The 26,635-nt window shown below is 35.8% G+C and overlaps 2 long non-coding RNA genes across 2 annotated transcripts in view; both read left to right on the top strand.

Moving 5' to 3' along the window:
* The window catches only part of LOC136840542 (uncharacterized), a 467,347-nt gene that overhangs the window by 77,806 nt on the left and 362,906 nt on the right, over nt 1-26,635 (top strand). The window lies entirely within an intron of this gene.
* On the top strand, nt 1,884-26,556 carry LOC136840541 (uncharacterized). The gene is made up of 4 exons (XR_010853645.1): nt 1,884-2,445; nt 9,562-9,758; nt 16,426-16,532; nt 25,860-26,556. It is a non-coding gene; the product is annotated as an uncharacterized lncRNA (long non-coding RNA).

Here is a 26,635-nt window from a genome sequence, read left to right as displayed (position 1 = left end):
GGTTCAGTAATTTTATTTTGCATGGAACAGGAAGAAGTGAAAGACGAAGAGACGTTTCCGTATAGTTTCCTTATGGGAGGCCATCCGTCAGATAAATTTCAGAGGTCGTCCGGGAGCAAACACTTCTGATTTGGTCTCACAACAACCACTTGTTAGTGTCTGTCTAAGGAGATGAAGTCAGGGTAAATGACTCGAGATAAATTATGGATATTTTTAAGCAGATAATCAGCATCATCATTAGCCTTGGTTGCTGCCACATACAAATGTGACTATCTTATTCAACAGTCACAAATGAATTATTAATATAAACATACGTGGTTGTGTATAATTCCCACACTCAGTTCTAATTGGTCCAAAGAATCGAATCTGGAATTTTTACGTCGCTCCCGATTTTTCGGGGTTACTCAGACTGTGCCTAGACTGAAAATTAGATTATGACAACGATAGCCTGACTGGTCCCTCTCCCCTCCCCTCTCTCCCCGTTAATGATTTATGTTACACTTCAACCTGGCAATGCTGGGCAAATTAAACAGCACAACAATAAAAACAACTCAGGTCGTACTATAGGTATCCAGCACTATGAAATGGAAGCAGGAAATTAGTTGGAGACAAAAGGGGATGTGACTGACAAAAACAACCTTAAATTCAGTCATATTTACCCTGGATATTGTCTCCATAGTGGCTGGTTTATGTGCGTTAGGCTCTGTTACATAGGTGTGTTGTTTAGATGATGCTACTAGTTTACTAATGAGGTACACTAGGGATATACGCAACTCCTCATCCCCTGAGGAATAAAAACATGCCAGTGGTAGGGGAGGATAAGTTTTAACTTGAATAATTTCAAAGAAACAGCAAAGAATAGTTACTTTGAAGCAAATGACAGGATTGCCATATGTCCGGACCGGGCAGGGATGATAATCTGCAATCGCAACACCTATGGGGCAGGATCCAAAGTCCTGTATGAGCTGCCGACAGAGTTACACTTCACTGAGGAAAGATGAAACAACTCAGAGTGAATCCTCCTATGAAATGACACCTTTATAGTCTGGAGACAAAAGGGGATTGTGCCTTCCGTTCTTCTAAGCAGGCGTTCTATCCTTCGGGGAAGGTAGGGAGGATTGCTAATCATGCAGCATTGCCTAAATTCAAGATGGCGGCGAGCACGTGTTCCATTCAGGTGAAGATCTAATCGCACCGGATTAGCACCTAGAATTTAAAGGAGTCTAGGCAGTCAATCGGACAAGGGGAGAGATTAAAGTTTTCTCCCCAAAAGACAGTGGTGAGAGACAGATTATAGAGGCAAATTTTGCCCACAGTTGGGTCTTACTAAACATGAATGGATTGATTAAATATTATTTACTTTAATAATTCTTTTACCAGGTGAGGTGACGTGAAAGAGAGAGAGGGATACTCTTAACTATACATATATGCACACACATATACTGTATATGTGTGTGTGCATATACTGTTTATATATATATATATATATATATATATATATATATATATATATATATATATATATATATATATATATATATATATATATATATATATATATCCTTTTCCTTCTGACATTTCTTTAATAAACTCATTTAACAATGAACACAAGAAAACAGTCTTATACAAAGTATACATAAACATTGAAAGCATTGTGGGTGTGTCGAAAGCCATTAACACAACAGATGACAGAAATCTAATGAAGACAATATCCATTAAGTACCGACTCGTCATGATGAATGTTCAATAATTTAATTTCCCATACAGAAAGGGATTTCCATAGCGGACACCCATCCATTTGATATACAGATTGAAAAGCCGTCCTAGGCACAGGGAGAAGCCAACGCATCAATAATCTGTCTCACACTTATGTGTACGTGTGTGTGTGTGTGTGTGTGTATGTGTGTGTGCATGTACATGTATACTGGTGCCGTCCAGTTGGAGTTTCCTCCTTTCCCACATATTTTTTTTTATTATTAATGTTTTTTTCGAGTTTACTTCTTCATCTGGTTCCATTTCTGGTAATTTCAACTTTTCTTCTTATTCCTACTCCTCCTCTTCTAGCTATGTTTGTATTTCCATATCGTAGTTTATTAGATAATCTAAGTAACTACGTATCAATGCACACACATACCTACATAATGTTCATAAACCATCCATATGTATGTTAAAAAACAAATGACAACGGCTTCTAAAGGCATTTCTTCTGAAAATTGGTTCTCGTCCCACCAGCTAATGGGGAATCGTTTACGAAGACGTCTTGCCAAAAACCAAACCTCTCAGCCAATGAAAGGGGTCGACAGAAACGTTATGTATGGCGGGGGGCCACTGATTGGCCAAAGTAATTCCTACCCTGACATTGGAACTTTTGGAAGGCGCAGTCGCAGTGTGGTTCTAGACGCGAAGACGTTCGGTGTTTTCAAAGAAGAGCTTACAAGGACTCTGGTGAGAACAATTTATTTTCTTACGTATTTGAGGGTATTCATGAGTCTCTAAATGTTGGAGGTTTGAATAAGCATTAGAAATCTCAACAATATTTTGGAAATATCTACTGTGGTCGTTGAATCAAATATTTCCATTTCCGAAAAATATTTGTAGATTGTCAAGTCCCACAAGGCTGAATACAAATTGTGTGCTATTGAAAGCCTGACGTTCCATTTTTCCCCAAAATCTGAGGCAGCTAATGGTAGGTATGGTCCAGGTTCATAACAGACCTTTTATTGTACGGGTGGATAGGTGTAGAAGGGACGAGGGGCTTGATATGGACCTTTGGACTCTGAACAATCAGTTGTTCTTTGCAGTCTCATGTTGGGATAATAATTCCTTGCATGCAGTGTGCAGAGAGCCAGTGATCTAGATTAAACGTGCTCTAACTTCCTAAATTGCAAAGTGCAATTTGAAGGCCTCATGCCTTTAACAACACTTGGTGCAACTTGCAGCAACCCACAAACATTGCAATATTGATGACGTCAACAAATGCAGAGTGGTCAAAATTTTAGGTATTGTTTTGAGAAATATGAACATATATGTTTTTATTCGTCCATATTTAAAAAAAAAAAAGGGCGACATTAATTACCTTACGACCACCTGCCAGCAAAGTTCACCGTCCGTAGTTACGTAGTGACTTGACAGTTAACCGGAAGTGAAACTGTTCGGCGGTGAAGTGAGCTAGTCACCTGCCTTGCTGGAGGCGTGTGGAAATATTTGTGTTAATGGCTAAAATCCTTTGAAGAGTTTGAAAAAAAGTTATTTGGTGCTATTCAATCGGTAGGTCCTTCTGGGTAGCAAAGGTATTTGTATTTTTATATTGTATTTCTTTTCGTATTGGCAGAATTGGTGTCAAGTGTTCAAACAGTGAAATTCAGTCACGTAAACAACTGGGTATCTAGGGTATTGTCCTGTGATTATTATAGGTATTCCTCACCAATAAGGTTTAATGTCCCTTTATTTATGTATTGTCTTTGGCTTGGATTAGGTAAGTAAATAAGGTGACCTAAATGATTATTACGCGGAGACACTGACCAAGATAAAAGGCTTCAGACTGACTGAGGACAGATCGAAATGGATGCCCACTGCTTGCGTTGACAACATATATGTAGATGGCAGCGTTTTCAATAGCATCGCATGGTAGAACTATAGAGTAGCTCCTCGTCGCCGACGGCACTATATCTTGACTTTTTCTTCAGTTTTTGGTTGCTAATTATGAATTTACCTTTCATTATTGGCGCTCGAGTCTAACCTGTAATAAACCCCCGCAGTCCATCCGACAAGGGGTTTCCATACGCGATCTTCACAAGACAGAGCACGGGTATGTCTGTTTCGAACGGTTCATATCCCGTCCGGCAATTGCAATAACTTGTTAACGTATGGGTACCCAAACACAACCACCCCACCCCGGGCCAGCACTAAACGCGGCGAAGGGACATTCCATTTGGCCGACAAGAAACAGATGCACCGCCAGTATCAGAACCCCTAAAAGTGTAGAAAAAAACCAGTTGAAAAGGTAAAAACAGGCGCGGAGCTAATATACAGAATTACCACTTATTGTCCGAAGCTTGGGTGATAAAATGAATGATTTTCTGTGATATGGGATATTCAAATAAGGTAATTTTTCAGTTGTTTCCTGAAACTGCTGTGATATTAGCTGCCTTGGCCTTCTTACTGGTTTTTTTTTTAACGAGGTTAAAAGATCCATATGGTTATACAGTGCCAAAAGGAAATATGCTTTAGATAATTACTACTGCCGAACCGATTACCTTCAAAATTGGGAGTTCCAATACTAGCATGGTATCAGTTACTGATAAATGGTTTAGTAAACAAACATGAAATAGCGGCGTTAGTTTTGGAGCAATTTAAGAAAAATACTTTCATACAGGCCTGTATTAAGCACACGCTTGTTCGCATGATTTAGGTCTTAACTTGAAGACTTTCGTATGTCATGAAGCTTGCTTGAGTATATGTCATCGATGGCCAGAGTATGAAATTATAAATGTTTAGAAAAATACTCCAAATATTCTCAGGTACCAAATCTCGTGCCAGTCTTCTCGGTCAGGTGTAGCTGGGAGGTTTAGATCACCGGTGAAGAAAACAGTTTTCCACACTGTACCGATTGATCAACTGTGGAAATACCTTCAAATGTCAGTGATTGAGTGGTATTTTAACACGAAATATTGCAGTATATTATCATATTTACATTAAATATCTGAAATAAACACTATTAAATAACAAAAATAAAAAGTTTCCAAAAGCAATGCATGAAGGAAATACCAGAATGCCCAGTATTCTCAAGAATTTGGTAATGTGCATAGATTCTGATCAATCAGGTAAATTCAAGGTCTTGTTTAATATCAGAAAATGGTAAATGAATGATAATTGCCGGTTGAATTAGGCATAACTGAAGGGTATTTCAGTATTTCTCACGTCACGAAGAGACGAACTTAAAACCTTTGCTGGGGTAAATGTAAAAAGGGTTCAGTTCTTTACTGCCGTTTAACACACCACAGTCAGTGGTTTTCATCTCCCCAAAGTTCTGTAACTTAAGGAATTATGCCGTCCACTTTCTTTTTAACCTGAGACTTGATCATCTATAATTATCCTTTGTATAGAACTTTTTTCCTATAAGTAATTAATGAAGATTCTTTTTTTTTTTTATCAAACAAGGAGTTGCTTCAAGGACTACGGCCGTTTCGAGTCAAGTTCGACTATATCCTCTGAAGGCGATTCGCTACAACCCACGGTCTTGCGAATTGTTCAAGTCATTAGTTACTGAATAAAACAGACAAGAAACGTATTAGATACAACTACTGACGCTAAATCTTGACACAACACTTGAAATAACAGGAAACCCAATACCTTGACAGAAAGATAAGAAAATAATATCCTCCAGTAAAGCGAAATATGTTACGCGGTCTATTACTGCAAGAGTATTGTTTGGATATCAGTGTTAGTGAGACATTCTACTCTGGCGTGAAAACTGCTGCCAGTCATCTTTTAGAACTGTTAGACTAAGCGTGATAATTTAGTACCTCGTCAGTTGTCAATTAACATGTAAATCAAATATAGCCTTGGAAATTTAGATTTCTAAAATCAGCGTGTTAGGCTAAGCTATCTTTATAATAATAGAACCACGGAATTATCAAGTATTTTATAATAGTCGTAAAACTTCACTTTCACTTTGTTTGGTGATATGTACAGCCCTCCACAGCGATAATTCCCTCTCTGGCTGGCTTATGTACGTTTTCAAGAAAAGGTGCTTCTTATATTTTATAATTGTCTTTCAGTATTTTCCCGTCAGTATCGTAGCTCCTGTTTAATAGGAATCTTTAGTTCCTTTTTAAATTTGCATTTTTCTTGAGTGCTCTTCACTTCAGGCGGTATTTTGTTGCAAATCCTTGGTGTGTACAAATGCTCTCTCGCCTGACTTACGAATTCTTCTAGGTTCAAATAACCTATAAGATTCACTTGCATGTCTGATTACAATATTCATTTCGGGTCTAAAGAAGCTTAAGCAGTTTCTCAGATATGTTGGTTCGTCATATTTTAATGCTTTAAAGACTGTAAGTAGTATTTTATATTCTATTCAAGCTTTTACTGGGAGCCAATGTAGCTCAATCAGTGCTGGGGTTATTCTGTCACGGGAGCGCAGTCCTTTTATTAACCTGGCGGCTCTGTTTTGTACTCCCTGCAATTTTATAACTAGGTAATTAGGGAGACCGTAGTATATAACGTTGCAGTAATCAAGCCTCGAAAGTATTTGTTTGCAAATTGCTGTTTTCAGAGTATCTTCGACTAGGTATTTTCTAATAAATGCAATGTTTCTAATATGATACCTACAGGTTTTTGTAATGTGGAATATATGATTCTTTATCGACACTTTATCAATAAATACTCCAAAGTTCCTCACTGCTGCTATAATATTTAAGTTTTAATTGCTTCGCCGACATCCATTTTTTTTATATCTTTCATTATTGCATCAATTTTACTAATGGTGTCTTCCACCGTTTCGACAGGAAAATAGAGCCGAGTATCATCAGCATACATTTTATACTTAATCTTGTGCTTATTTAGAATTCTAGATAATTCAATTGTGTAAATGCCAAATAGCAGTGGACCCAGAACGCTGCCTTTGGGACTCCTTTTGTTGGACCTTTCTTTTCTGATTTCACATTTGATATAACCACTGTAACCTTCCTATTTTCTAAGTAGCTTTTGTACCGTTTGTGTACGTCATCGTCGATGCCTACTGCTCTCAGGTCTTCAAGCAGTAGATTGTGGTCAGTTGTGTCAAATGCTACACTTAGGTCAAGCATGACCAGGATGCCACATTTTCCATTTGGTATAAAATCTACCATATTTATAATTGCACTCAGTGTAGTCTCTGTTGATTGGTTTTTTCTGTATGCTGACTGATCATCAGGTATAATGGTGAGTTGTTTCAAGTGATTCCATGTTTCTATAAGTTTTGATAAGTACGATAGGTTCGTTATTGGTCTATAGAAGCTTTGATTTTCCTTATCGCCTTTCCCATTATAGGCCGGCTTTATTCAAGCAAGCTTTTCACTATTTGGGAAAGATGCCTGTGTTAGACCAGTGCCGTTTCTAGCTATAGGCGGTCTAGGCGATTGCCTAGGCCCCTCAAGCCATCGGAGTGTCCCCGGGGTAGCTTTGAAAATTTAAATTTCCAAAGCCACTTGGGGACCCCAATTCCCTTTGAAAATTTTTTATTTTCAAATTTAAAAGATTTTATCATGTGTACCTTATATTTTATGTATACCTATGCCAGTTTTCATTTATTAGCATTTGTGTAATTAATTGCAGTTGTTGACACTACAGAATTTTGTGCTATATCATTAGTTAGACCCATCATTCCTGTTAAGGGACCCTAAACCCTATCTATATTTTAGGTAAAAATGGTCGTCAAACCGAAATCTAGATAAGCAACCCATAGCATACTATAGACATTGTACTTTCAGTTTCGGTGGGTTTGAGCGCGTTTGCGCGCGCTCATGTTTAAATACCACTCTCCAATTAAATGCCACGTAGTCGTTCTTGACTTCTGTCAAAACATCACAGATCGCAATTTCTTTATTACTTTCGGATTTTCTAATTTTTTCGTGGTATCTTGCGATGTTTACGTTTCTCGGATAGATAAACGTTTGTCCTCGAGTCATTTCATACCAAAGGTGGGTAGACGAGTTGCCAAGCAACTACTTTGTTTGTATCGCACGTCGTTTCATATTAATGTCTCCATGAGAGTTTGTTTACATTGTCTGAGGTGCCAACCATGAATGACTGAACTCAAGGATTTTATTATATTCTTTCGTTTTTCCAGGTAATAGTACTTAGTTCGATTCGTTATACAGATGCCTAGGCCAGGGAAACAAATGAAGCAACAGAATCAAAGGATGCACATTTAGGGGGTGAAGCATGATTCAAGCAAAAACTTGAAACTGAAAAGAAAATCCTCAGTGAAAGAAAGCCCATCCGTAAAACGTTCTTCTTTAGAACATACTCCTATTCAGTGGAAAGCCTGTTGACGCAACCAGTGTGAAGTATATACTGTATTATGCAATGTGATTATATTGAAGGTGTGTTTAGAAAAATGGCCTGTCCATATTGTCGTGAAAATTCTGATATTGACGTGAAAATATTATATAAATTACTTGACTGTTCCATTTTTGTTATGTGCAGAGGGTGTGAAATTATTATGTCATGATGATGTGTGTAAATCAAGCTTTTTACCAATAACTTCTTTGGTTGTTTATGAAACAATGTTGTTGGGGTTAGGCTACAATGGGTTTTCAAAACTGATTGGGTGCTTGAGTTTAGGGAAAATTAGTGATAAAACTTATGGAAGATATGCTCAACACATTACTGAATTGGCTGTAGCAAAAGTGAGAAGTTTACTTATGAATACCACAGAACTTTTCAAGTATTATAGTGATAACATGGCATTGCACCTAGGGGAGACTTATTACATGTGTCATTTGATGGGTCGTGGCACAAGAGAACAGAAATGAGTCTCTCCACCCAAGACTGTGGAGATATTGTCCAAAACATAAAGAAAATATTACCAAACAGATGCTGGACTTTGCTGCTGCACAAGCAATTGCTAATTATAATGCAGGCTATAAGGCCAGTCACTTAGATACCTGCCTTGGCTTCCAGCCCACTAATATTTCATCATCATACCTAACCAAGTTAGATGAAAATATGGACTTCCCATTCAAGAAAAAGACCAGAAAGAAAAGGAAGGCTTTAACAGATACAGATTAAGAAGCAGGAGAAGGATCAATGCCAGGAAACTTAGAAAATCAACAAAAATCATCAAATCAAGAAAAACCATCAAAAAAACTTTGCTGTCTTTAACTTGAATTATCTCAAAAGTAAGGATTTTCCGTTTCAAATACCTACGGATCCCTCAGTTTTTGCTTTAGAGATGTAATTCTTTTTGCTTACTATTTTCACATGGTCAGTATTTTTTTTTTTTTTGGGTGTTTTTAAGTCTATGTGCTTTACATAGTTTTCTAATGATTTTTGAATGTTTATTTTTCAAGTTTTTTGTCGTTTTTCCATTATGCATGCTTACGTAATACCTGGAGCTAAGATTTATATCTTAGAGAGGGAGTTAGGCCAAATTATTAATCTTTAAGTTTACTTTACATAGAAACCATAGAAAATGTCTTCTTTAAGCATTATTTTAAGTGTTGTTTTTTTATATTTGCACTTTGAAATAGATGAGAAATAAATAAATGTGAAGTGTAATAGTTTCTTGCATCTTAGTAGACCATCTAAAGGGCAAAGAATCGCTTCATCACAGTTTGGCAAACCCCTTGGAGATATATTAAGTACCTACCTACCTGTCTATCAGGGCCCCAAAACAGCATCTTGCCTAGGGCCCCCACAAAGCTAGAAACGGCCCTGTGTTAGACCTTAATCTAAGTAACTACGTATCAATGCACACACATACCTACATAATGTTCATAAACCATCCATGTGTATGTTAAAAATCAAATGACTTCTAAAGGCTTATCTTCTGAAAATTGGTTCTCGTCCCACCAGCTAATGGGGAATCGTTTACGAAGACTTCTTGCCAAAAACCAAAGCTCTCAGCCAATGAAAGGTGTCGACAGTAACATTATGTATGGCGGGAGCCACTGATTGGCCAGAGCAATTCCTATCCCGACACTGGAAGGCGCAGTGTGGTTCTAGACGCGAAGACGTTCGGTTTTTTCAAAGAAGAGCTTACAAGATACCTGGTGAGAACAATTTATTTTCTTACGTACTTGAGGGTATTCATGAGTCTCTAAATGTTGGAGGTTTGAATAAGCATTAGGAATCTCAACATTATTATGGAAATATATACTGTGGTCGTTGAATCAAATAGTTCCATTTCCGGAAAATACATGTAGATTGTCAAGTCCCTCAAGGCTGAATACAAATTGTGTGCTATTGAAAGCCTGACGTTCCATTTTTTCCCCCAAAATCTGAGGCAGCTAATGGTAGGTATGGTCCAGGTCCATAACAGACCTTTTATTGTACGGGTGGATAGGTGTAGAAGGGACGAGGGGCTTGATGTGGACCTCTGAGCAATCGATTGTTCTTTCCAATCTCATGCTGGGATAATAATTCCTTGCATGCAGTGTGCAGAGAGCCAGTGATCTAGATTAAACGGGCTCTAACTTCCTAAATTGCAAAGTGCAATTTGAAGGCCTAGTGCCTTTAACAACACTTGTGCAACTTGCAGCAACCCTCAAACCTTGCAATGCTGATGACGTCAACGGATGCAGAATGGTCAAAATTTTATGCATTGTTTTGAAAAATGTGATCATGTATGTTTTTATTCGTCCATATTAAAAAAAGTGCTACATTAATTACCTTACGACCATCTGCCAGCAAAGTTCACCGTCCGTAGTTACAGAGTGACTTGACTTAACCGGGAGTGAGACTGTTCGGCAGTCAGGTGAGCCAGTCACCTGCCTTGCTTGAGGTGTGGTGGACATATTTGTGTTAATGGCTAAAATCCTTTTAAGAGTTTGAAAAAATTTTCTTATTTGGTGCTATTCAATCCATATTAGGTCCTTCTGGGTAGCAAAGGTATTTGTATTTTTATATTGTATTTCTTTTCGTATTGGCAGAATTGGTGTCAAGTGTTCAAACAGTGAAATTCAGTCACGTAAACAACTAGGTATCTAGGGTATTGTCCTCTGATTATTACAGGTATTCCTCACCAATAAGGTTATGTATTGTCTTTGGCTTGGGTTAGGTAAGTAAATAAGGTGACCTAAATAATTATTACACGGAGACACTGACCAAGAAAAAAGGCTTCAGACTGACTGAGGACAGATCGAAATGGATGCCCACTGCTTGCGTTGACAGCATATATGTAAATGGCAGCGTTTTAAACAGCATCACATTAGCTCGCATTCCACGTACACACGCAGGGAGTGGGTGGGGGCGGTACCCAAGAACGTTGGAAAATGAAAGTATTTCTGTAAATCTGAGTTTACGACCAAGTTTGGTTTGAAGTAGCCAAACCATATTATTTTGCAGTATTGTAAATGTTGCAGTTTTATGACCCACTTTAAAACTTGTCTGTTCATGACTTCATACTTGTCATTTTTAGTACAAAAAAAAAAATCCCACTGATTTCTGTTACAGGAAATACTGAACGAAGCTAGAATTTTTTTCGTTTTGATGGTAAATTGGTCATTTGAAAGTTATGAATCCCTGACACTACAAGACCCAATAAAATCCTTAAATCTTTTTTATCCAGGTAATGAAAAGTATATGTTAAAATTAGTCATTACACCTCATTTAAGCTTAAGCGATAGAAAGTAAGCTGATTAAATAACCTTCGTCTTGGATGATGAATCTTTGCTGTGATTTAAAAATCTTATGGCAACTGCCATTATCAATGAATTACTCTTCATTTCGTAGCAGTCTAAAATGACAATCACTTGAATGTTAGTGCCATTTAAGCTTTTATGTATTTTATGGTTATTATTGCAGTAAGACGTTTAAAAATAATAATAAGGGAGCTTTGTTACGGGAGAGGGTTAAAAATAAAGTTGCATTGCTTATGTTGATGGTTTACAAGGAAATTAATGTTTTACGTAAACTTATCGTCAATTACTTTATTGGTAAATCTTGTGGGGGAGGGACGAGAGATGGAGCTGAGGGTGGAAGGCTAGTGGAAGGTCCGGGGCAGAAAACGTAGGTCGTTTTAGTTTAATATTATACTGAACTTATTGTCCGAAGCTTGTGTGATAAAATTAATGATTTTCTGTGATATGGGATATTCAAATAAGGTAATTTTTCAGTTGTTTCCTGAAACTGCTGTGATATTAGCTGCCTTGGCCTTCTTACTGGCCATTTTTTTAACGAAGTTAAAAGATCCTTAGGATTATACAGTGCCAAAAGGAAATATGCTTCATTAGATAATTACTACTGCCGAACCGATTACCTTCAAAATTGGGAGTTCCAATACAAGCATGGTATCAGTTACTGGTAAATGGTTTAGTAACCAAACATGAAATAGCGCCGTTAGTTTTGGAGCAATTTAAGAAAAATACTTTCATACGGGCCTGTATTAACCTCACATTTGTTCGCATGATTTAGGTCTTAACTTGAAAACTTTCGTATGTCATGAAGCTTGCGTGAGTATGTGTCATCGATGGCCAGAGTATGAAATTATAAATGTTTAGAAAAATACTCCAAATGCTCTCAGGTACCAAATCTCGTGCCTGGTCTTATGTTAGTGCATTTCTCGGTCAGGTGTAGCTGGGAGCTTTTGATCACCGGTGAGGAAAACTTTTCCACACTGTACCGATTGATCAACTGTGGAAGTACCTTCAAATGCCAGTGATTGAGTAGGTATTTTAATATGAAATTTTGCAGTATATTATCATAATTACGTTAAATATCTGAAATAAACACTATTAAACAACAAAAATAACAAAAATTTCCAAAATCAATGCAAGAAGGAAATACCAGAATGCCCAGTATTCTTAAGAATTTGGTAATGTGAATAGATTCTGATAAATCAGGTAAATTCAAGGTCTTGTTTAATATCAGAAAATGGTAAATGAATGATAATTGCCGATTGAATTAGGCATAACTGAAGGGTATTTCAGTATTTCTCACGTCACGAACAGATGAACTTAGAACCTGTGCTGAGGTAAATGTTAAAAAGACCTCAGTTCTTTACTGCCGTTTAACACACCACAGTCAGTGGTTTTCGTCTCCCCAAAGTTCTCTAACTTAAGGAATTATGCCGTCCACTTTCATTTTAACCTGAGACATGTTCATCTATAATTATCATTTGTATAGAACTTTTTTCCTATAAGTAATTAATGAAGATTATTTTTTTTAATCAAACAAGGCGTTGCTTCAAGGACTACGGCCGTTTCGAGTCAAGTTTCAGTACATCCTTGAAGGTGATTCGGTACAACCCACGGTCTTGCGAATTGTTCAGGTCATTAGTTACTGAATAAAACAGACAAGAAACGTATTAGATATAACTACTGACGATAAATCTTGACACAGCATTTGAAATATCAGTAAACCCAATGCCTTGACAGAAAGATAAGAAAATAATATCCTTCAGTAAAGCGAAATATGTTACGCGGTCTATTACTGCAAGAGTATTGTTTGGATATCAGTGATAGTGAGATATTCTACTCTGGCGTGAAAACTGCTGCCAGTCATCTTTTAGAACTGTTAGACTAAGCGTGATAATTTAGTACTTCGTCAGTTGTCAATTAGAATCACGAAATTAACATGTGAATCAAATATAGCCTTGGAAATTTAGATTTCTAAAATCAGCGTGTTAGGCTAAGCTATCTATTGTAATAGAACCACGGAATTATCAAGTATTTTATAACAGTCGTAAAACTTCATTTCACTTTGATTCACTGTGTTTGGTCGTATGTACAGCCCTCCACAGGGATAATTCCCTCTCTGGCGGGCTTATGCACGTTTTCAAAATAAGGTGCTTCTTATATTTTATAATTGTCTTTCAGTATTTTCTCGTCAGTATCGTAGCTCCTGTTGAATAGGAGTCTTTAGTTCCTTTTTAAATTTGCATTCTTCTTGAATGCTCTTCACTTCAGGCGGTATTTTGTTGCATCGTCTTGGTGTGTACAAATGCCCTCTCGCCTGACTTACGATTTGTTCTAAGTTCAAATAGCCCATGTGCTTCACTTGCATGTCTGATTACAATATTCATTTCAGGTCTAAAGAAGCTTAAGCAGTTTCTCAGATATGTTGGTTCATCATATTTTAGTGCTTTAAAGACTGTAAGTAGTATTTTATATTCTATTCAAGCTTTTACTGGGAGCCAGTGTAATTCAATTAGTGCTGCGGTTATTCTGTCGCGGGAGCGTAGTCCTTTTATTAACCTGGCGGCTCTATTTTGTACTCCTTGCAATTTTTTAATAGGTAATTAGGAGACCGTAGTATATAACGTTGCAGTAGTCAAGCCTCGAAAGTATTTGTTTGCAAATTGCTGTTTTCAGAGTATCTTCGACTAGGTATTTTCTAATAAATGCAATGTTTCTATTATGATAGTTACAGGTTTTTGTAATATGCAATATATGATTCTTCATCGACAGTTTATTATGAATAAATACTCCAAAGTCCCTCACTGCTGCTATAATATTTATTGTTGACTAATCAATAGTTATATATTGTTTTGAAGTGTTCATATTTTCGTAGTGCACTGTCAGATCCAAATAGTATACACTAAGTTTTGTCTTCATTAAGTTTGTTTCTTCGCCGACATCCATTTTTTTATATCTTTCATTATTGCATCAATTTTACTAATGGTGTCTTCCACCGTTTCGACAGGAAAATAGAAATGAATATCATGAGCATACAGTTTATACTTGACCTTGTGCTTATTTAGAATTTTAGATAATTCAATTGTGTAAATGCCAAATAGCAGTAGCCCCAGAACGCTGCCTTAGGGACTCCTTTTGTTAGGCCTTTCTTTTCTGATTTCACATTTGATATAGCCACTGTGACCTTCATATTTTCTAAGTAGCTTTTGTACCATTTGTGTACGTCATCGTCGATGCCTACTGCTCTCAGGTCTTCAAGCAGTAGATGGTGGTCAGTTGTGTCAAATGCTACACTTAGATCAAGGTTAAGCATGACCAAGATGCCACATTTTCCATTTGGCAGAAAATTCACCATATCATTTATAATTGCACACAATGTAGTCTCTGTTGATTGGTTTTTTTCTGTATGCTGACTGATCATTAGGTATAATGTTTAGTTGTTTCAAGTGATTCTATGTTTCTATAAGTTTTGGTAAGTACGATAGGTTCGTTTTTGGTCTATGGAAGCTTCGATTTTCCTTATCGCCTTTCCCTTTATAGTCTGGCTTTATTCAAGCAAGCTTTTCACTATTTGGGAAAGATGCCTGTGTTAGACCTAGGTTGACAGTATCAAAATATCGCTCCCGCAACTGATCAGTTTTTTGCCTCTTTTTTTATCACCTATGGGAAACGGGATCATTTTCACAATAGGTATTTTTGCTTTTCTCATCGTTTTTTCAGTCATTCACGTTCAATTCTTTAAACTTAGTGAATCTGGTTTTTCTCATTGCGATCACCGGGACATCAGGAGGGATCTTATCTAGAACATGAAGATTCTTTCAGTTTTTCTTCAAAAGTAGCTCACAAATTTATCGGCCAGGTTTTTGTAGTCACTAGTAACATCAGGTAGAACTTTTTCTTGAGTCCCAATATTCCGGCTAAATTGTCATGGAATTTTCTTTACACTAAACATTTTATTGTAATATATTTTCTTGATTTTCATAATCAAATCGTTGTAATGATTTCTAGACTGTTTTATGCAAAACCAATTTTCACTGCTGCTTGATTTCTTTCGATCTTTCCATAGATCTTCCATTTTTCTTTTCTTTTCCAGCCAACAAGAATTAGACTGTTAAACCAGTTGGCATTTTCTATAACTACTATTTGCCTTGTAACTTCTGGACATTTATAGTTGTAGCTTGACGGCAATATACTTTTGCTATAGAATGTAAAACAGCTAACACATACTTGGTCGCCTGTCAAGGTATTCTTCAAACGTGTTAGTTATTTGCTTAAACTTTGATGTAGTCGTACGAGATAAATTTTTGTATTTGTTTGAGCGCCAATGATTATAACATAACTGGGACCATTCTGATTAAAGAAACTCGTAAGCGTCTGAGGAGGTTTATTTTAATGTTTCTGTCATTTCTGGGTTGTATCAAATCGGCTTCATAGATGAACTGAAGACTTGAGTTTGTACCAAAACGACAGTTCCTCATTGGATGGGTGGGTACCGTTCTCAGCTAGGACTACGTTCGATTCTCGACCAGCCAATGAAGAATTAGAGTCTAATTTATTTCTGGTGATAGAAATTCATTTCTCGCTATAATGAATTCTTCGATTCTAAGGTGTTTGGTCCCGTTGATAGATTGACCAATTGGTTCTTAGCCACGTAAAATAAATCTAATCCTTCGACCAGCCCTGAGAGTGTTAATCAGCTCAGTGGTCTGGCTGAATGGTAAGGTATACTGTTTCACTTTTTTTTTTTACCAAAATGAAATAAAAATATCGGCTTATGAGGAGCCAGAAACCACTTAAGCATTAAAATATGAATATAACCAACGTCGAAGTTGGCTCAGCTGTTTCAACGTTAATGATATGCAGGAGTCGACAAATGACTTGGGTAAGTTTCTTTTCCTCTTCCTGATTATTCCATAACAGACAGGCACCCACACCCAGGTTGTTAAAGTTCACTACATAGACATCCTGCATTATTTGTCGAAAAAAAGTGTCGCCAAATACTAGACTGAAATATCTAACCCCTAGTAGTGTTGGGGTTAAAGTCAACCAACACTGGACTAATAAAGAATCTCTTGTTTCTTAGGTGGTTGGGCGTTTTGATTGGTTGATCACGTCTGATCCACGACAAAGCAGCTTGAAGTTTTGACTTTGCTACAATATCATCATCACGTGACTAATTTTTGCTGAATAGTAAGGAAGTGTGTTTCACTTTTTTTCTTTTACCTAATCACTGCCAAATAAAAATATCGCTTATGTACAGCGTATCAGAAAATACCTATATACAAACGAATATAATTAATGTTTTTTGTTGGCTCACCAAGTTTCCAGTAAAATGGAGGATGTCATTAGCGTAGCCAGAAGGGGGGCAGGGGTGCATGAACCCCACCCCCAAGAGCACATTCTTGCCCCCAGATATTTTGCCCACACACAAGATTGTTAAATATATAGACTATAAGAAATTTTGGGATCCCCACAAAAATTCTGTCTGTCCTCTCTGGCCCCCAAAGTGAAAAATCGAACCCTGAACCCTGATTACATCACATCATCCAATGACAAAGGAGTTGTATTTAATTCAAAATATAGTGCTAAATGTCATGTGGATGTTTATTGGAGAAATTAGTTGTTTGGATGTATTAATCATTTCCTTCTTGAAGCTTTTTAACTAATTTATTTTCAGAGGACTCCTGTCCACATAAGAGACATGTCATCACTTTAGATAGCCATCACCTAAGCCTTTATGCAGACTTCCTTCAAGGCCAATTTGTATATTTTAAGACCCAAAAACATTTTCAACAATTGCTCGAGACCAATGCCATGATCAAAACAATGCTATGGTTAAAAGCAATGGGGTTACAATAGGATTAACAGAAAACCCAGTGGCGTCGGCAAGGTGGATGTTGGCAGGACCTGAGGTGGCGCTTATTATTCAAGAGCTTGAAGAAGTAGCAAACGTTGGACAAAGTGATGGTACTACTCTACATCATGAGCAAACCAAAAGTACTCAAGACCCTTTCATCAAAGATGTCAAGCAACTCGTTGCTGCATTTGAGGATATGGGCAACCACCCGTTTCTCGATGAATCAGAAGACCTGCTTAAATTAGACAGCCATGAGATTACTGAAAAAGAAATAGTTAGAACAGTGAGAGAAGCTGAAAACACTGGAAGAAAGCAGTACGAGAATTTGTGCAACAACTGTTCATTCATAGATCACCTTGCAAGTAGCAAGACAAGCTATTTGTTTGTCATTAATGTTATACGCAGTTCCATTATTATAGCTCTTGCACTTTTAATGGAACATAAGGAACTTGATCTAAAGCGCAACCAAATGATGCAGTATAGCAGTCAATCTGAGGCAATTCCCATGTGTAAAATATATTAATATTAATAAATATAATGCACAAGCATGCCACTCAGGCACAAAATGGCCTTTAAGAACCATTTCTTTTGTTCTGAAGTCAAAATCCACCAGCAACCCACTGACTCGCGATGACAATAACCAGCTATCTCCTCGAAGCTATAGCTATGCAAGATCATTTTGCCTAACCCCTGATAACTCAACGATTTCCGCATATCGGCGCCGATAATTGGGTATTGGCGCTGATACATAAATAACAGAGGCGCCGGTAACCGAAAATCGGCGCTTTTCAGAGCCGATAAGCCCGAAATTCGCTGGAAAAAAGCCTATTTTGGGTTAGCGGCGATTTTCGGTTATCATCACACCCTCAGAATGCAACCCCCGCCGATAACCAGGGACTGCCTGTATATAATGTGGTGGATTGTACATTTTATAATTATACAAACTGAAACCCATGATTGTGATGGACAAGGTAAAAAGACTATACTGTGCTATCTGAGGAAATTGGTTAAATGATCCTTACCCTGAATCAGACTACTTATTATGGAGCCTATACTGACAAACTACCTTTGTAAGTCACTAATGAGGACCCTTAGAAACCAGTATGGTGTTGGAAAATTCTTTCAGGATGATGGAATTGTACAACGAATATTGCGCATTCCTAATAAATAAAAATTTAGTTCCTCTTAAAAGGTAATAAATGTTGCTAAAAAAGCACCCTTGAGTTTCGTACATGACTAAAGTATTAAATGCATAAACGAAACCGTTAGTAATTTAATAAATATAATAGCGTATTTGGCTTTGATATCCATTGAATTAATTATAATTAGGATTAATTTAAAGTAAAATAACTGAGTAAATCAAATTAAATAATGAAGTAATTAAATAATTAAACCAGCATAGATATTGTTGGAACCTCCCCTTGTGGGTTAGCTCGAGCGGAAAAGAAAAGCTAGTGGTAGTCAAGTAGCAACCACAGTTAAGGGAAGGTACGTTACTAAAGTTACTCCAAAACGTTAGACAAGTCCGTTAAAATTCTACGAAGACACCTGTATAACAACGTAACAGTGTGGCTAAGTAGCAATATACTTTCTTTTGATGTCGTTTTTGTACATTTATGAGAATTAGGAGGGTGTAAGCTAATCACATTGTTGCCTTACCAAGTTGATTGCAGGTGTGTTTAAGTAGACAAAATGCATTGTAAATATTTTAATATTTGTAAATAGTTGTTAGTAAACAAAAATTCTAACATAAGTTCTACTGGTTAACGTTGTTTTGAATGTTTGGCGTTTTTGTGTAAATATAGTAATAGTGTATTGAAGTGGTGGTTGAACTTATTTAATGAGCTGTGTGTCCTTCCATAACTCAATTTAGTTCGGAAGTTCTGCGGTCTGTTGAGTCAGTTTAATATAGCCTAGGCCTAGTAGCATTATGCGATTATTAATATTAGGCCATTCGTATGTGCGTGATATCCAGCGATTGGAAAATTGGCCTCAGTTCACCCGGTTGCTTTTAAAGGATAATTCGACAGTAGACCTTGAAGTACAATTCCAATCATACCCGGGAAAAGATTTTTCTCATGTTTTGGAACATCCAGACATCATCGTGGTTGTTTTCGGAGGTAGTTCAATAGTTAACTCATTAACCAACGATAAATTGTGGGGCCATTTGAAGTCGTTTTATAGCCAGGTAAGCAACGTTTTGCCACTGAGCTGCATCAGGTTGGCAATGCAAGTTGAGCCTCGTAGGCCTCGTCAAGGAAATAGGTTTCGTGCACCCGAGCATGATGAATTTAGAAAGCGTCGCAATATAGAAAGCGTCGCAATATAGTAAGCGCTTATTTATATCTGGAAATAAAACGTAAAGGTTTGCTAGACAGCGTAGTGCAGCTTGGTGGTAACAGTGATGAGCAGTTCGCTGCTGATGGGGTACACTTGTCAAGTGCTGGGTTGGCCAAGTTTAGGCAAGCATTGATTGATGGCGTGAAGTATGCCCATAATATAAGGCTGTAAAGTGGATATGATGTTGGGGAGTAGCGGACCTATTATTATTGTTTGTTTGTTTGTTGGGTCTATGTCGTCTTCTCTGTGCATTCACCATGGCTGCTAAGTCAGAAATACTGCAGGAGCTTGGGGATAAATCGGCTGAATTGTTCTTGGAAGTAATTAAAAAGAAAGTAAGTGCTATCAGAACTAGTAGAGCCTCTCATAAGCGAAAATTAACAATATATTGCAAGAAACTTTGAGTTACATCAAAGTGGAATACTTTCTACTACTTTGTGTAGAAGGCAAATAAAGGAAACTGGTGCTGAAATTTCGAAAGTCAAGGAGTGTGATGAAGTAATTAATCTTAAAATGCAAAAAACAGCGCTAGAGGAAAAGGATAGTACTTTCTTTAATGAAGAATTGGATAGTCAAGCTACATAAAATATAAATATAGCTCTTTTTAGTTTAGATGAATTTGAAGACTATTAGTTGATAGGGTGGTTCCATCTTCTGATGAGAAAATAAAGGGTTGGAGTGAGTTCATGTCAGAAGGGAAACCACCCCCTTTGCAGTGTAGTTTTTTCAATGGTAGAGAAAAGGATAAATTTGCTTACCCCAATTTCAAGCACCAGTTTGATAATGTCATTGGTTCTATGAAACATTATTCTGATTCTGCTAAGTTATCACATTTACTTGGGTATTTTAAAGGTTATGCTCTTAAACAAGTCAGTCATTTGTCTTTCAGTAATGGAAATTATGCTGTTGCAATAAAGTTACTTGATGAATAGTTCCTAGACAAAAATTTTATTATTGATGAAACTCTTAAAAGAATATATTAAGTTCGGCTCCCAGTAATGAGCATGATTCAGAGTTCACAAATATTAATTTGTACATATCTGAAGTTAGGTCTTATTTAAGTGAACTCCAGAAGTATGGGGTTGATTTTTTGGAGGAGAATACTCCAGGGAATATATTTGTGAGCCATATAATCGTGAGCAAAATTACTTAAAGTAGTATTAAGAGAGTTAATTAATAAAACCTCTAATAATTATCCTACATTGACTGAAATTTTTGACAATTATAAAGATGCTCTGAAAACCCTAAGTAAGACAAATGCAGCCAGTAAAGGAATAAAAGAAACAAAAAAAATCACCTAGTAATAATGTAGCTGGAGGCCTAATGCAGGTTAAAGAGGAAAAGTTTCCTACTGTGCAAAACTTTGAGAGTCAGTAGTTAGTAAACCATCTAAATTTTCTTGTAAACTATGGGCTGTGGCTGGACACTCATTAGGTAATTGTGACAAATTTAAAACTTATGAAGCCAAATTAGCCAGAGTATTAGAATTCTCTTTGTCCTAGATGTGCTGGTTCAGGCCATAATGAATCAGTGTGTTATGGAAAAAATGGAAAATTGCGGTTTCCATGTATGGTGTGTAAAAGGAGAGAACATATAACCCCTCTCTGCCCTAACAAAAATCTCCTACTAGTAGGCTACTAATGTAAATTTGTGGTATGCTATGCGCAATATAGAAATAGGAAACATTTTGACTATGACCTTGAGAATGGAAAAATGGAAAAAGGTATCGTAAAATAAGAGGCCTGATCGATTGTGAGAGTCAAAGATCTTATATTATGAAAAGAGCTTCTATAGAATTGTGTTCTAGTTATGACAATTTGTATAGTGTTGATCATGATGTTAGTACCTATATAGGTGAACAAACTTTGAACTTTAAGCAAATGTCTACTGGCATAAAAATTGAAAATAAGGTTTTTGTTCCTTTATTGGTATATGAAAAAATGAGCATTAGGTTTGAAATTCCTGGCATGAATTTTAGTGGTTGATAAATTAAAGGCTGCAAATTTCGAATTAGCTGATGAAGCCTTCAATGGACATGGGAAGCATGAAGAATTTGAAATTTAAATTTTAATTGGTATTGATATAATTCAATATTTTTCATTTTATAAAGAGGTATGTGCTGGAGGTAATTGTTTAATTATAAATAACAAGGTAAGCTCCTATAGGGAATGTATTAAATTTTCTTGATTCAAAACAAGGCAAGGAACTGTTTGATGCTCATGTAAGAAAGCCTGTCAATGTGTTGAATATATTAGTGCTAGAACAAAGACTATGGTAAATGTAGCGATGGACCCATTTAAGTCTTATTTCAATCCTCATGAGCATATACTAACTGATTGTGAAACAGATAATGGGCTTGAAAATCTGTTTAGTTTTGAGTCTGTGGGGATTAAGAATAGTGACAAAGAGTTAGTGTCTTTTGATAAACAACAAATAGAGAAGTTTAAAGAAGGAATTACTTTAAAGGATGGGCATTATAATGTTAACTTACCTTGGTATGCTGACAAAATCACCAAAGTACCCTCTAATCATTTTGTAGCGCTTAAAGTGTTAGATAGAACTATGGAACTTCTTAACAGGAATGGTTTAGTAAGGAAATATGAGGAAGTCTTTGATAATCAATTGAAAGAAGGAATTATAGAAGAAATAATAGTAGATCCTGCGAAATTATGAAGATTACACTTGGATTCCACATAGGCCAGTAATCAGAACCGAAGAACAAATAACTACTAAAATAACGCCATTTTCAATTGTTCTGAAAACCTCAAAGAACCTGCCATCTTTAAATGAGGCTGCTTATACTGGTAATGACTTGATGGGTTCCATTTTGAAATTGCATTTTATTTCAGAACTAATCAATATGCTATGTTAGCCGACATAAAGTCTGCCTTTCTTATGATTAAATTGGCCAGTGAATATGATCAGAATAGATTTTGCTTCTTTTGGAGAAGAGGAAATAAATTAGTTTATCGATATAAAACTATTGTTTTTGGATACACTTCTCCTTTTATCTTGAATTATGTAAAAAAATCATAATGAATCATATCCTCAAGACAAATAAATATTAGATTTTTATGTAGATAATTTTGATAGTGGCTAGCAATGACATAGTTGAATTACATGAGCTATATAATCTTTGTTTTTCAAGAATGAAGGAAGGTGGATTCACTTTAAGATCATGGAATTCAAACTCAACTGAGTTAAGGGAGACCACGAAATCTAATGATGGGTTAGTAAAGCATAGGTGCACAGAGAAGGTATTAGGGTATGGGTATAATGTGAATAATGACACTAAGTATAGCTGATTGTGTGGTAGAAGCTGAAGCTGACACCAAAAGGAAAGTTTTATCACAAATATCTAAAGTTTTTGATCCACTTAACTTTGTTTTACCCGTCACTATTAATGTGCAAAGTTTGGAAGTTAGGAATAGAATGGGATCAGAAGGTGCCCAAAGAAATGATAAATGAAATGAAAATTATCAGTAAAGATTTTGAAATGTTATCTCAGTTATTTCTTAGACAAGCCATAAATGAACAGAAATCTTATGGATTGCATATATTTTGTGATAGTTCTACTGAAGCTTATGGGTTTGTGTTGTATGCATGTGATGAAAAAAAAAAAGTACTTTCTTATTTGCTAAAGCAAAGCTTGCTCTTTAAAAAGGGCAACGAGCGCAGTGTACCTACTTTAGAATTAATGGGAGTAGTCTTAGCATTGAAGTGTTTACCAACCTTAATGGAAACTTATAATATTCAATTTCAATTCGTAAATATGTGTTGATGCTCAAATAGTGCTAAATTGGATTATAAAAAAAAAGCCTAAAGTGAAATCTAAATTTGTAAGAAACTGGATATTGGAGGCAGATAGTCTTGCTGGTGATTTCTCCAATGAATTTAACATCCCTATAGTTTATCATTATGTGCATACTGACCAGAACCCAGCTGATTTAATTACAAGATTGTCATATGGAAAGTACTTGTCACAAAGGAATTGTTGGTTAGAAGGACCTGATTGGCTGTCTAATAATTTTGATAATTGGCCAAAATATCCGCTATTAAGTATTTCCCCTGAATATAAGGTGAAAATAAATGTAAATTATGTTAATGCTGTAAACAGAGTAAACACTGGCATTTTGAATATAAATAAATTTTCTAGTTATGATAAATTGTTAAAGTGTACTAGTTATTTGTTTAAACTTGAATGTAAAGTAAAGGGAGGGATCCAAAGATTAAGGCTTTAGAATATTGGATTAAGACGGCACAGTCTGAGCACTTCTCCAAAGAAATAGAATTCTTACAGCAGGAAGTTAAAACTGATAAAGATATTCCAATATTAGTATGAAACAAATTTATTCCTTGATGATAATGGGGTCCTGCGATCAAGAGGAAGAATAGCTAAATGTTTGTATTTTGATTATAATGTATACAACCCTGTGTTATTACCTAAAGGGCATCAGTTTACTTTCTTATATGTTAATTATTGTCATGCCAAGGTTCAACGTATGGGGACAGGAACTACTTTAAATTACCTTAGGGAACTGGGATACTGGATACCTAAAGGGTTAGTAACTGTCAAATCAATAATAAGTAAATGCACAGTGTGCAAGAAATATAATGCATTGGTTTACAAATATCCTAGAATGGTAGACATGCCTAAACACCATATGAATTTGGTAAAACCCTTTATGCATGTTGGAATTGATTACACAGGGCATTTCTGGGTGAAGGATGAAGTGACTGGAAATAATGTCAAAATGTTCATTTTAATATTTACCAGACCAAAAAGAAAGGCCACAGAACGATTTCAGCAAATGATGAGGGATCATATTGCCCATTTGTAGTGTATAAAGGTTTGTTCATATGTAAATATTCTTAGTACATTAGCAATTAGGATTAGTAAAATTGTATTTGTAAGACAATATTAAAAATGCTACACTTGTTTGAAGCAACCTGGCTTGGAACAAGTAAGGACAAATGCTACTTTCCTTCTCTCGTAGAAAAGAGGACTTTAAAATGCTACTCTTGCATTCTTGTGGAAGAGAGGAAATACCTTGTGCATAAAATAATGTACAAATAAGTTACATGAACATTAAATAATTTGTTTATGTAAAATTAAATGTCAAAGTATCCCAATTAAATAACTTTATCAATAACATAGGTGTGTGTTGTAATATAAGTATTTCATTGATTTAACATTAAGTATTGTATTGTATTAATTGCAATAGATGATATTTCAATCCTCTAAGGGGGAATATGTTGGAAAACTCTCTCAGGATGATGGAATTGTACAACGAATATTGCGCATTCCTAATAAATAAAAATTTAGTTCATCTTAAAGGTAATAAATGTTGCTAAAAACGCACCCTTGAGTTTTGTACATGACTGAAATATTAAATGCATAAAAGAAACCGTTAGTAATTTAATATAATAGCGTATTTGGCTTTGATATCCCTTAATTGAATCAGTTATAATTAGGATTATTTTAAAGTAAAATAACTGAGTAAATCAAATGAAATAATGAAGTAATTAAATAATTAAACCAGCATAAATATTGTTGGAACCTCCCCTTGTGGGTTAGCTCGAGCGGAAAAGAAAAGCAAGTGGTAGTCAAGTAGTAACCACCGTTAAGGAAAGATATCTTACAAAAGTTACTCCAAAGGGCTTGGACAAGGACATTAAAATTCTACGAAGACACCTGTAGAACAAGGTAACAGTGTGGCTAAGTAGCAATATACCTTTCTTTTGATCTCGTTTTTGTACATTTATGAGAATTAGGAGGGTGTAAGCTAATCACACTGTTGCCATACCAAGTTGATTGCAGGTGTGTTTAAGTAGACAAAATGCATTGTAAATATATATTTTAATATTTGTAAACAGGTGTTAGTAAACAAAAATTCTAACAATGGAGGTGTTAGTAAACAAAAATTCTAACAATGGAGGTGTTAGTAAACAAAAATTCAAACAGTGGAGGTGTTAGTAAACAAAAATTCTAGCAATGGAAGTATAGCTGTTTTCACTAAAAAAAAATACATGTATATGAGTAAAAATATCCAGGTCAGTTTCCACAGCTGGATAGTTCCTAATCTGCATCTGCAGATGTGTTTAGTGTACAGCCACACATAAAAATAATGGCTATTCATTTGATACATCACTGAAGATAAATGTCAAATGTAATACTCTAATACAGTAGCATCTCAACTTATCAGACTCTGTGGGGATCTGGCTTTCTGAGTCTGATAAGTATAAAAATTAAAAACGTGTATTGGTCCTACTTGCTGGTCCCTGGTATTAATTTCCTTTAACTTGTTTCTTTTTTGCAGGCTGTTTTCCCTTTGGAGTACTTGTGGGTTTACAGTCAGTTGACTCTGCCTATGAGGGTTTTCAGCTGAAGATTTAAAGAAAGGAAAAGCCTATAATCATAGAATAACCAAACAAGAAACGACATGCCATGTGAAAAAATGTCCCACACACGTGAAAAGAATGCCATCTATGAACAACTACGGTCAGCGCACAACCAGCGATAATAAACTGCTCTAAGCTCCACGTAACATTCAAAGACTTTAATTTGACGTTTTGATATATTTCTGAAAGTAAATTAGATTTAATGCATGTTAAATCATTTTATAACTTTCTCAGAGTATTAAAAGGAATTGTATATAATGAATTATATAATGAATTATCAGGGTAGCTAATCATGCAAAAGATAGTTATTCCTGACATAAATATATACATGTATTATGTAACATGGTAGTAGGTGTAAAACAACCTTTTTTCAGTTTTTCTTTCATTCTATGTTTACTGTTTAATGTAACAGGTGACAATAATAACAAAGTTAATGTTTTAATTCCAACATATTCTATTTGTATGGTAAACAAAATAAAATTAATGTCTAAACATGAAATTATTTTATCAAATTTAAATACAATGGAAGTACATATTGTATTGTACAAAGATTCAAAATATTTATTTTTCTTCAAATATGCTGCAGCTTTAGCAACTTACGATTGCTTTTAGCTTTGGGTTTGTTAACCCTTTAAGGTCCACCTTACGTTTATGGGGAATTTCAAAAAACCCTCTTAGTGTTATTCTACATATA

Source organism: Macrobrachium rosenbergii, chromosome 7 (assembly GCF_040412425.1).
Source record: "Macrobrachium rosenbergii isolate ZJJX-2024 chromosome 7, ASM4041242v1, whole genome shotgun sequence".
In the NCBI taxonomy this organism is placed as follows: Eukaryota; Metazoa; Arthropoda; class Malacostraca; order Decapoda; family Palaemonidae; genus Macrobrachium; species Macrobrachium rosenbergii.
The sequence above is the reverse complement of the archived record's forward strand: the minus strand, read 5'-3'. Positions and strand labels throughout refer to the sequence as shown.